The 13,488-nt window shown below is 33.6% G+C and overlaps 1 pseudogene; it reads left to right on the top strand.

The window, feature by feature from the left end:
• Positions 1 to 2,337: 2,337 nt before the first annotated feature.
• LOC149184031 (uncharacterized) lies at positions 2,338 to 3,015 on the top strand (annotated as a pseudogene).
• Positions 3,016 to 13,488: the final 10,473 nt, after the last annotated feature.

The raw sequence follows: 13,488 nt of genomic DNA, 5'->3' as shown, positions 1-13,488 counted from the left end.
TAGAAGTACCATCTTTGTAGAAAAATCCTAAAATGCTCCCAATATCCCAGAATACTTGGATTAGAACTAAAGAAGGAGACCAGTGAGCATAACCTAGTTTGGGACAATGGAAAACCTTTCAGTCCTTGCTTTCAAACCCACTATCCATATTTTGGAGTATCTTTTTTACATCCTCCCCTGAGGCTATGATCCATCCCATCTAACCCTTCGTGAGAATTAGACAATGAAGGGCATGACCCTGGTTAAGCGAGAAGTGTTTGCAGTACATAAGCTTATGACTGCCATCATCATACATTTTCTTGCAAAGCTCCAAACGAAAACATTTTCTTCCATATTTGAGATGTCGTTAACCTTGATGTCCTCACACAAAATGAGTTGGGGTTCTTCTACTTTCTGCTTCATATGTTTTTTGTTAAGCTTAGGAAAGTCCTTTTCTTCCTATTGGGGGGGTGGCGATTTCTTGGGAGAGGAATTAATCCCACTAAACATCTTGAAGGTAACAAAATTTTAAGGAAATTGATCTAGGAGGAAGGTGGGAAAATGTTAGAAAATAGATAACCAATGAGAAAAGAGGTAATGCATCTAGGGCCCCACTCACAGTTGTAACATCTAGGGGGGGCCTCGGAGATGGAGGGTGAGCGGATACACTTTCTAAAGGAACCCCACAATGTTGAACCTAGATAGAGGAAGAGGGGAGAGGGGAAGGACCCTCATGAGGAGACAAGCAAATGTGGGTGATACTTATGGTAGTGTGAGAAAGGGTAGGTCGTGAAACCTCCACCTCAACATTCACACCTAGCAAAGGATGTAGCAGATTAAGTTCTGACAAGGGATCTGACAGATCTGTGACTAAGTAGGTTGAGGCATCAAGAACTAAGTTAAAAGAGGGATTAGACCAAATCTGTAAAAGGGTCCTCTTTGAAGTCGAATAGCTCCTCTTCTATGCAGACAAGGATAAAAATAGACCATGTTCTATGAAAAAGAATATGGGCGAAGAAAATGAAAATGAGCCCTAGGTAGGAGTCTCGAGGCTTCAATCGATAGCCTACACCCTAGCAATAGATTGGAACTAGGGTTTCAACATCAAGTATATCAATGGCTCCACATGCTTGATGAGAAAAATACACATTTGTAAGGAATAATACATGCCTAAGAAAAATACTTAATTAATTTTATTACGTTATATATTTATTCATATAATTTTTATGAAATTTTCAAAGATTTATTAATATATATTACCTTAATTTTAAATTTATTAAATATTATAAAAGGAAAACAAATTTAAATATAAATTTTTTCAATTTAAAATTTCTTAAATTAGTATATATTTTTTTTGGTTGGCTTGACCCACAAGGATTCAAACCTTGAATGTCATTGTTTATATAATATTTCATATCATGACGATAGCCAGTTAAATTTTCCCCATAAGAAAATTAAAATAATTATAAATTAATTAACTTTATTATCACCCATAAGCAAAATTAATATAATTATAAATTAATCAAATTTTTTAGATTAACAAAGAAATTCCTTAACAAAGTCCAATAGCTCTAATATTATCATGTTAGCAAGCTAATTTAGTGCTTTTACTCAAATGTGTGGCATTCATTTTCATTTTAGGTCTTCTATTGATGAAGAAATTCCCTACCAAATTCCAAGAGCTCAACAATTATACAAATGTGCTAGCAATTTTTAAATGTTTTTTTAATCACCACTATTTTTTGACAAATGTGCATGTCATGCCATTTAATAAAGTGACATAGCTAGCTAATGTGTGGCACTCATTTTCATTTTAGGCCTTTTATTGATGAAGAAATTCCCTACCGAATTCCAAGAGCTCAACAATTACACAAATGTGCTAGCATTTTTTTTAATGTTTGTTTAATCACTACTACTTTTTGACACATGTGCATGTAATGTCATTTAACAAAGCTGTATAACTAGCGTTTCTTGTCACTTAGTTTAATTATTGAACTTTAAAAGGTATGAACCCACACCCACATTTGAACAAGGGCTGCAATGTAGCCGCTCTCGCTTAGTTTAAATAGGAGTAGTCTACCTAGGCGGAGGAATTGTCCGGTTTCCGTCGCCGCCCGGAAAATTGTCCGGCTCCGGCCATCGGCAATCCCTCCGCCCTCCGCCACCCTCCCATAGCTCCGCCACCCTCCGCATTCATTTCCTGACAAGCTAGAAATCCTGACATTTCCTGACAGATCGGATCGGGGTTGGAATTGCTGCCGCAGAGAGTTAATGCCATTTGCAATTAGAAATGGAAGAATTGCGAAACCACGAGCTACTCCCCCAACCCAGGCGACTCGCTTGCAGAGAACCAGGAACATGAATATAGGAGTCGCCAACAAGAAGCGGATCAGAGAAGAGCAGAGTCCGTCTGAGGATTCCTGCAGACAACAACAGGTACACTTAGTGGAATTTGAGACAGGGATGGGCTTTGACAAACATGAAGACGTCGGTGTAGGTAATGAGAATATGCTAGAGTTTTGCTCACTTTCAAAGGAGTATTCGATGTTATTAAAGGATCCATGGAGTTGGGAGGATAGCGCGGGTTTTGGAGTTCGAAGCATAGCGGTTATCAGGAAGAAATCTTATATATTGGATTATATTCATGATTCTGCGGTAGTTAAAAGTATTCAAGAAGAAGTAGTAGAGCAGCAGGTGGAGGAGGATTGTTTAAGAGGCTCCCTTTTTGAAACCACCGATGATTTGCACTGGAGGCCTCAGAGTCCTTTGCCGAGTACAGAGGTTCTGTTTTCTTTGGATTCCATGGGCAGCCATGATTGTACTACCTTGTTGCAAGATGAGAGCATTGCTCAGGGTGCTTCTTCTTGCTTCAGAATTTTTGAACAAGATGATGATCACAAAGATGACAAAAATCATGCTGGTAGTGTTAGCTCTAATAATGAGAGTAGGGTCTCAGACTGGATTTTGGGGACTCCCAAGAATCAATCTTAGTTTTCTGAAACTGTTGAATTTGAAAGCTCTATACCTTCAATGTAATTGGGTATTTTCATTTCATCGCAGCTATGATTTCTGCTAGCTAGTATTTAATCAAAACATTAGCCTTTGTTTTTATCAAATGTGGGCATTGTGCTAGTCAAGGAATGGAAAAAAAGTTGTACGTGTTTCATGTGGTTGGTATAAAACTCTGTTTTCATGTTTTTGTAATCATGGTGGCCGATGGCATGAAACAAAACACTTAAATTCATCAAATTAAACATCTGTTGTAACTATTTCTCTCGTTTGTATATCAGAGCATTAAATTTTGGGCCTTTTAATGGTCTCTGTGGCCATTTTTTTTTCCGGGTCTTTGAGATATATTTCAATCCTTTGCAGAGGAGGTGGTGGTTATATCAGGGAAAACTGTTGTATTTTTGGGGTGCCATATTCGCTCCTGGATATAGTTTAATGAATCGATCAGAACTCGAAAACAGATCGATTTCACAACAGGGAGACATGAATATTTAATCAAACACTGGTTTCACAACCAAGATTCAGAGTCTTCTGATCATGAAATTGAGAGTTTTTGTGATACAATCAATGTTTGTCTAGGCATGAACCAGAATCTTCAAATCATGAAAGTGCAAGCAATTTTTGTGATTTTATTGAACATGACAGCAAAACAATAATGCTCTATCATGGAGCTAGTTGGATCAAATGCAGAAAACAGACATCGAAGAAAAGAAAGAGAGAGCTCTGATATTCAATCATGAAGGACTAATTACATTGAATTTAAAATAAAAATTGTTGATAAATAAATTAGAAGTTGAAACTTCCTCTACATGGATGTCAATATTTAATCAAAGAGAGCTATGATCTTCAACCATGATGGGCTGCATTTGAAAAATATTCTAGTAAATGGATTAGTACTTCAACTATGAATGGCTGCACTGGGAAAATTTCTCATAAATGATTTAGAATTTGAAACCTCCTCGGAAGAATTAATATTGAAACCGATTGTTTCATGGTATGGAGAAATTTAGGAAGGAAGCCTCGGCATGAATTCATGAAAGGTATATTTTTGGCTTTATCTAATGCAACATAGCAATAATAAAGTTAGCTGATCAAATTTAGGAGAAAGATAGATATTGAAGAAGGGAAAAAATGAGAAATTATAATTTTTATTGAATAATTGCATTGAATGTAGGAAATGATAAAGAAGAAATTAAAAATGGGAAAGCATGATCTTTAACTATGGATTTTTATTGAATTAGAAGAATTTCTGTTTGGATAACTCTTCTTAAAAGGTCTTTAATCATTGTCTTTTTTTTTTTTTTCACCTTTGATAATATAACTCTTCTTGTTATCATTTATAAGTTTTTTATGTTCTTAATCCTTAGTATAGAATTTTTGTTGTTTGTATTTTAGGAAAAAATGAGCATTGTTTAATATCTTCAAGAATATTGTTTATGATTTTCATTTTTTTAAGTAAAGAATAAAAAATTATGATCAAGTAGTATGTATTTTATGATTGTTTTTACAAGTTAAGCAATATTTTTGTAGAGATTTATGCTGAAAGATTTTAACTTGATAATATTTAGTTTTTAATGTAGTAATCATTTTTTTAATGAATTTTTTTATTATAGTAAATAGTTTATAAAATTTATTATGAATTATTCACAAACTTTTAGACTAATTAAAATTTATTATTTTAGAATTTAATCTTTTTTATTTAAATATTAAGTTTAGAATTAAATATTTTATGTTTAATTATTTATTTGATTTTAAAGAAATAATTAAGAAAGGAATTGTTTAACGAGGCGGAGGAATTGCCCGGATGGCCAAATGTGGCCAGAAGCTTTCCCGGAAATATGAGTTGGTTTGCTTTACATTATTGGTTAAGAAAGCTTCTATTATTGACTTTTGACTTTCTAAATTAGAAGTAATGCATATTTTGTTTTGTTTTTTTTTTTTTCATTTTTAAAGAAATAAGTAAAAAAAATAAATACTAAGTTTAGAATTAAATATTTTATGTTTGATTATTTATTTGATTTTAAAGAAATAATTAAGAAATACATACAAATGTGCTTGATTGTTTTACATTATTTATTAAGAAGGTATCTATTGTTGACTTTATAAAGTAATGCATTTTTATTATTTATTTATTTTTTTCTTACACATGGGCTTGGTTGTTTCACATTATTTGTTTTTTTTGTTTGTAAGTTTCTGAAAGTGATTTCCATTAATAAGAAAAAGTATTACATTGATAGCAATATCTTTTCCTTTGACATAAAGACTACCTGGGGAGGTAAGTGCCTCAACAAGGTGTACACAAAATCATTAGAAAAGATTCATCTAACAACGGACCTATCACGCTTGGAGAGGGATTGAATCCCTCGAGGTGCAAACCTTCTTTTTGGAGTGTAGAACTTGAGGAAAGGTTTTCACCTCGAGGGATTTGATCCCTCTCGACACATGATAGATCTGGTGTTAGATGGATCTAAGCTGGTTCGAGTTGAGAACAACAATGTCAATGTCACATTTTTAGTTTATCATTATTATCTATATGTTTGAGATTAAATTCAAAATTTACATTATGTTTTCTTTACTTGGCATGACCATATCATTTTCTTCTTTAATTTAGTTTGTGTTGCTTGCCTTGAATGGTTTGTACATCTTCTTTATCATTTCCTACATTCAATGCAATTAATCAATAAAAATTATAATTTCCTACTTTTTCCCTTCTTCAATATCTATCTTTGTCCTGAATTTGATCATTTAACTTTATTATTGCTATGCTGCATTAGATAAAGCCAAAAATATACCTTTCATGAATTCATGCCGAGGCTTCTTCCTAAATTTCTCCATACCATGAAACAATCAGTTTCACTATTAATTCTTCCGAGGAGGTTTCAAATTCTAAATCATTTATTAGAAATTTTCCCAGTGCAGCCATTCATAGTTGAAGTACTAATTTTTCATGGTTGAAGATCATAGCTCTCTTTGATTAAAGATTGACATCCATGTAGAGGAAGTTTCAACTTCTAATTTATTTATCAACAATTTTTATTTTAAATTCAACGTAATTAGTCATTCATGATTGAAGATCAAAGCTCTCTCTTTCTTTTCTTCGATGTTTGTTTTCTGCATTTGATCCAACTAGCTTTATGATTGAGCATTATTGTTTTGCTTTCATGTTCAATAAAATCACAAAAATTGCTTGCACTTTCATGATTTGAAGATTCTGGTTCATGCCTAGACAAACATTGATTGTATCACAAAAACTCTCAATTTCATGATCAAAAGATTCTGAATCTTGGTTGTGAAACCAGTGTTTTGATTAAAGATTCATGTCTCCCTGTTGTGAAACCAATCTGTTTTCGAGTTTTGATCGATTCATTAAACTATATCCAGGAGCGAATATGGCACCCCAAAAATACAACAGCTTTCCCTGATATAACCACCACCTCCTCTTCAAAGGATTGAAATATATCTCAAAGACCCGGGAAAAAAAGTGGCCACAGAGACCATTAAAAGGCTCAAAATTTAATGCTTTGATATACAAACGAGAAAAATAGTTACAACAGAGGTTTAATTTGATGAATTTAAGTGTTTTGTTTCACGCCCTCGGCCACCATGATTACAAAAACATGAAAACAGAGATTTATACCGACCACATGAAACACGTACAACTTTGTTTCCATTCCCTGAGTAGCACAATGCCCACCTTTCATAAAAACAAAGGCTAACGTTTTGATTAAATACCAACTAGCAGAAATCATAGCTGCGATGAAATGAAAATACCTAATTACAGTGAAGGTATAGAGCTTTCAAATTCAACAGTTTCAGAAAATTGAGATTGATTCGAGGGAGCCCCAAAATCCAGTCCGAGACCCTACTCTCATTCTCAGAGCTAACGCTACCAGCATGATTTTTGTCATCTTTGTGATCATCATCTTGTTCAAAAATTCTGAAGCAAGAAGAAGCACCCTGAGCAATGCTCTCATCCTGCAACAGGGTAGTACAATCATGGCTGCCCATGGAATCTTCTGTACTCGGCAAAGGCCTCTGAGGCCTCCAGAGCAGTACTTTTAACTACCGCAGAATCATGAAGATAATCCAATATATAAGATTTCTTACTGATAGCTGCTATGCTTCAGACTCCAAAAGCCACGCTATCCTCCCAACTCCATGGATCCTTTAATAACATTGAATACTCCTTTGAAAGCGAGCAAAACTCTAGCATATTCTCATTACTTGCACCGGTGTCTTCAGGTTTGTCAAAGCCCATCCCTGTCTCAAATTCCACTACGCGTACCTGTTTTTGTCTGCTGGAATCCTCAGACGGACTCTGCTCTTCTCTGATCCGCTTCTTGTTGGCGGCTCCTGTATTCATGTTCCTGGTTCTCTGCAAGCAAGTCGCCTGGGTTGGGGGGAGCAGCCCACGGTTTCGCAATTCTTCCATTTAGAATTGGAAATGGCATTAACTCTCCGCGGCGGCAATTCCAATGCCGATCTGATTTGTTAGGAAATGTCAGGATTGCCATATCTGATTTGTTAGGAAATGTCAGGATTGCCAGCATGTCAGAAAATGAATACCGAGGGTAGGGGAGGGTGGCGGAGAGATTGTCGACTGCCAGAGCCAGGCAATTTTCCGAGTGGCGATGGAAACCTGACAATTCCTCCGCCTAGGTAGACTACTCCATTCAAATATAGTTAGATTAAAGTAAAAGACAATAAAGACATACAACTTTATATTAACAAAATTTACGATTAAAGCAACAAAATAATTGATGATTGCTCCCCTCTTTTGGCATTATAGCTTCTTTAAGTGTTCATGATCAATTAACCTTGCTTTTCTATTAAATGCAAATAACAATGTTTACAAATATTCAAAATCACCATGGCATGTCTACTTCATAGTTTAAATAAACCATAGTAATAAAAATATCCATACAAAAACAATTAAACATAATTAAATTCAAATTATCCCATAGGGTTGAAACTGGGACATTACACCTTTGTACGCATTTATAGAGAATTCACCACAGGAGTTCATCAGTTATCTAAAGTTGTGCCAATGCAAAAGTAATCCTTAACTAATCAGGAATTCAGAAAAGTACCCACATCTCTATCATGAAATCTTCTCTTTATTTGCAAATGTAACACAAAGATGCTATCTCAGTAATTTTATTGGTTTTTGTTATAGGCATAGATCTTAAAGAATATTTTTTGAGAAGTAAAGGGTGCCTCATATGGGCCTGGTAAGAATATTAGCAAGTAGACATAGAACTGAAGAAATAACTTACAATGCTGTATTTTTAATCAAAAATACACAACGTGAGGCCTTTCTGTGCAGAACAAAGTATATTTTGATTTCAAACTTAAAATATCGAATAAAGGATTTTTGTCATTGAAAAAAAAATCATGTTTGCCTCTCCTGCCTGCCTCTTCTTCCTCTGTGTGGTTTGTGTAACAAAAATAATTATTGCGGGGATAATAACAGCTAAATATACCTATATTGTAGACTCTTGGAATAGCTTCTATGACAATAAAATATCCTTACAGGGATAATAACAGTCAAATATACCTAGATTGTAAGTCGTAACATCTTGGAATAGCTTTTATGAATGTTGCAAACAGGGCATCGGGATAAAATCGCCAAGGGTCCCAAAAACAAATAAAATCGCCTAAGGGTCCCAAAAACAAATAAAATCGCCTAAGGGTCCCAAAAAAAACAAAAATTTCTAGAAAATTGCAATAAAAATTGGCAAACATCTGCAAAATTAAGATTTTACTGTAAAAATCAGCAAAGATCATCTCCGCCAGAAAAAGGTTCAAAATTCTTAAAAATAAGAAAATAGCAATAAAGATCGACAAACATCTGCAAAATTAAGATATTACTGAAATATTAGTAAAAATCAGCAAGCTTCATCTCGGCCAGAAAAAAGGCAATTTCGCAATTTTTTAGCAATAAAATCGGGAAGTTGGCCATCCTTCCTTCCTTTCCATTAAGCTTCTTCTTATAGTAAGTTTTAGTTCCCTTCGTTTAAGCTTTCTCTAGTAATATTTAGGCTTCTTTCATTTTAGACATTGGACTTTAACCCTAATGAGGCCCACAATCCAGGGCATAATTCCCTGTCTTGGATGGTGAAGAGTCTCCAGACCTTTAGGCACTACTGCAAATTATTTTAAACAGCTCTAAAAACAGGTTAAAAGTTTTCAAATAAGGGAGCACAATACCCTGTCTTGGATTTTGGACTGTGGGTCTCCAGAGCTTTAGACACTACACTGCTCAAGGATTTTAATCAACTCTAAAAACAGCTTGAAATTTTCAGAGAAAGGAATTAATGAAAACCTGACCTTCTCAATCTCAGCGTCAAAATACCGAATGCTCTCGGGGCTTTCTTGCTCGTCCGGGTAGCACGACACGCAGACTTTACACCCTGGGTTTACTTCTTGGCAGTTCTCATCTTCAAGGCGCCTCGACGGAGGACGGAACTTGTCATACAATTCCTTCCCGTTTTTCACATCCGCAACCTCCCACTCTTTGCCACGTTTGTCAGAACAACCTTCGTGACGAACAATGAGTTTGCCATACTGCAGCCGAAGGGAAACGAAGTACCATGAATCGTCACCGTTGCCAGGCCGGAATTCAAGACCACTGTCGACACTCCTGGGATGGCAGGCGTGGGTCATGCTGAAATTCAGAAGCAGCTAATTGCAGGAAAACGGGGTGGGCTTCTGAGGATTCTGAGACGGTGATGGCATAGTGAAATGCATGCAGGGTGAATGAAAAATGTTGGGTGGTGAAAGAAATCGCTGTGTGACGTCGTATGAAAGGAAATGGCAGGTCAGTTGTTTGATAAGGTGAAATTAAATTCGCACGGTCGTAGTAACTATCCTTGTGTCTTCCATTTACCCACTCAGCTGTACTTCAAGCTTGAACGTGGAAGCCTCGAGACAAGACATAGATCGCAGGTTCGACTCTCTTGACTTCGGGTTCGCTGACAATTAAATGTTTTTAACTTAAATGTTGTATTCTCCGATGATAATGTAAAATGTTAATATCAAAATATTTTATTGCACTGGGAAGATCATAAATACGCTATAGCTTAGGAGAATCTCTCGCTGAGCTTTAATTTACTTGGAGAATAAATTGATAAGTGTTTTTTTTGGTTTGTGTTCCAATGGATTATCTGCCGTGAGTTGACTATTTAATTTATTTTTTTATAATAATTTGGCTTTTTAATTTTATGATGCAGAATAGTTGTAAATTAATCTTAAATGCTGGAAATGAAATGAAATAATTTAATTAGAAGTCAAATTTAATTGAATATTATAAAATAATTTAATTAGACGCTATATTTAATCCAAAAACTAAAATGTAATAGATTTTTATTTAGTTTATTATTTACATTTATTTATATATATATATATATATATATATATATAAATAATAATTCGATTATTTAATTTTATAATTTAAGTGAAGTGGTAAATGAACTTTAATAAAATAATTTAATTGAAGGTTAAATTTAATTTTATTTGTCAAGTTTCATTATCACAATAGGTTGAGGATGGGTATAGTTAGCAAGGTGACTCAGGGTCAAATCTCACACGGTGGTTATGCCCTGTCCTACAGGGAGGAGACATGCTAAAAAATCCAGTCAGCTTAGCGCTGGTGTGGCCTATGCACGTGCAATCCCCTGGTGATTTTGACGGATTAGATGCAAATCCAATCAGCTTAGGGCTAGTGTGGCCCATGCGAGCGCAATCCCTTGGTGATTTTGACACATTAGATGCCCATGAGTCGCACCGCCTTAAGCCACATGTCAAGCTCAAGGATCACAGACAACTTGACAAACAAATAAAAAAAGATAGCTTTCCATTAATATCATAATGAATTATTTTCTAGATAATGATTTGAACATTTAATTTATTTATCTTATAATAATTTGACTTTTTTTAATTGTATAATAATTTCATTTATTTTTTATTTATCTTATAATAATTTGACTTTTTTTTTATAATTTTTATATTATTTAATTTATTTTTTATTTAATAATTTGATTTATTTAGAATGTGAGATGTCAAAATTGCTCCATAATACATATTTTTGAATCTCCACATTCCGAGTCAAGACCCATAGTCAAGACAGGTCCAAACGATACTTAATTTTAATTTCTAAAAAATATTTTTTTATTATTTACTTTATTTTTTTATAACAATTTGATTTTTAATTTTTAATGATAATAAAAATATTATTTAAATTTATTTATTTTTTAATGATAATAAAAATATTATTTAAATTTATTTATTTTTTAATGATAATAAAAATATTATTTAAATTTATTTATTTTTAAAATCTTATTAAATAAATAAAAATAGATTATAATTTGGGGGCATTTAGAATTAGAGTTGCCTTTACCCACAGAGGAGGGAAGGTTATATTTTTTTTAGGGGTAAGGTTGTTAAGGTGTGACGACAGAATGAATAATGAAGGGAATATTATTTCCCATAGCTAGAGGGTCATGAAGGTGTGACGACACATTTGTTTTCTGGAAACTTGTGTTTTATAGTGGCTTTCTTATATTTGGTAGAGTGGGATTTAGAGTTTTATGTGATTTTATAAAGTTATTATTTTATCTTAGAATTTTAATTGAATATTTCATCTTTACACATAGATACAATGAATAATGAAGGGAAAGTTATTTCTCATAGCTAGAGGGTTATGAAGGTGTGAAAACATAATGAATAATGAAGGGAAGGTTATTTCTTGTAGCGAGAGGGTTATGAAGGTGTGACAACACGTGTTTTCTGAAAATTTGTGTTTTATTCCTTATATTTGGGATAGTGGGATCTAGATGTATTGTGTGATTTTATAAAGTTATAATTTATCTTGAAATTTCAATTGAATATTTCATAATTTGGGTGCATTTAGAATTAGAGTTTCCTTCATAGGTAGATATAATGAGTAATGAAGGGAAGGTTATTTCTCATAGCGAGAGGGTTATGAAGGTGTGATGACACAATGAATAATGAAGAGAAGGTTATTTCTCATAGTGAGAGGGTTATGAAGATGTAATGACACATGTGTTTTATAGCGGCTTCCTTGTATTTGATATAGTGGGATCTAGATGTATTATGTGATTTTATAAAGTTAGCATTCTACCCTAGGTTAAATTTAAATATTTAAATTATGGGGGAGTTTCAATTATATTTAAAAAAAAATATGGTTGGGAAGATAATTGTTTTGTTACAAGATTATCATAAATTCATCTTAATTTTTTGATCCACCAAGTATTCGAAGAGATCGATTCTTTAAGATGCAAACCTCTTTTTGGGTGTAAAACTTGAGAAAAGGTTTGCACTTGGAGAGATTTGATTCCTCTAAAATTTTGGTAAATCAATAGTTAAGATAGATTTATGCTAGTTATTAATAAGATTATTATTGTGCCGAGAAGTGCTCTCTCCAACCCAGTAAGGAAGAGATGTTGTAAGGTTAGGTTATGTTATGTAATGTAAACATTTTGACATGGTCAAATTACATAAAAATTAAATTAAAATTAAAACTAGCATAGATCCATTTAACTTTGGATCTACCAAGCACTGAAAGGGATCAAATCTCTCAAAATGAAAACCTCTTTTTGAATGCAAAACTTGAGGAAAGATTTGTGGGTCGATAAATTTTATTCTTATATGCTCTTAGTAAATATGAAGTTAAGATGGATCTATCCCTCTTTTGAGACACACTAATAAAATGTTTTAACTGCAAGAATAGTTGACACTAAAATATTTTATTTATGATTTAGATTCTACACATTAAAATGTTAATACATTCATAAGTAGAAAATCTCTCTCTCTCTCTCTCTCTCTCTCTCTCTCTCTCTCTCTCTCTCTCTCTCTCTCTCTCTATATATATATATATATATATACATACACACACACGTTGATTTTTTTTGATAGAATATGTGAGTCTTGAGATGGCTCGAAAGCCTAACCTGTGGCTTGAGTAGTAATGACCTAGAGGCATCTAAAACGTCAAAAAATCACTCAGGTACACGTTGATTTTATTTTTTTGTTTGATAGGTTATGTGAGTCATGAGATGACAGACAAGCCTAACCTTTGGCTTGAGTAGTAGTAACCTAGGGGCATCTAAGTTGTCAAAATCACCCATGGATCGCACACGCAACACCAGCCCTTAGCATGGATGGATTTTTGCCCCCAGAGTTTTGAATTGGTGACCTTTACACCATGTGAGTGCCTTAATAAAACACCTTGTCATGCTCTACTCTAGACCTCATGGGCTATATATAACTTGAATTATTTTTGTTATTAATATCTTTTAAAATGTTACACATCAACAACAATTGAAGGAATTGCAAATATTCCTCCTACCTTGAATTAGAAAGCACTTATTAATAGAACAAGAAATCTCTCACTATTTATCTCCCTCATTTGATTTAAAAATTTTAGTAAGCGTGCATATTGAAATATTTGATTTATAATCCACATTAAACACTTTTTTG

The sequence above is a fragment of the Pinus tabuliformis genome, chromosome 3_2 (assembly GCF_031772625.1).
Source record: "Pinus tabuliformis cultivar Carrire ecotype Pingquan chromosome 3_2, CPIR1, whole genome shotgun sequence".
NCBI lineage: Eukaryota > Viridiplantae > Streptophyta > Pinopsida > Pinales > Pinaceae > Pinus > Pinus tabuliformis.
Note: the sequence above shows the minus strand (reverse complement) of the source record. Positions and strands in the feature narration are given on the sequence as shown.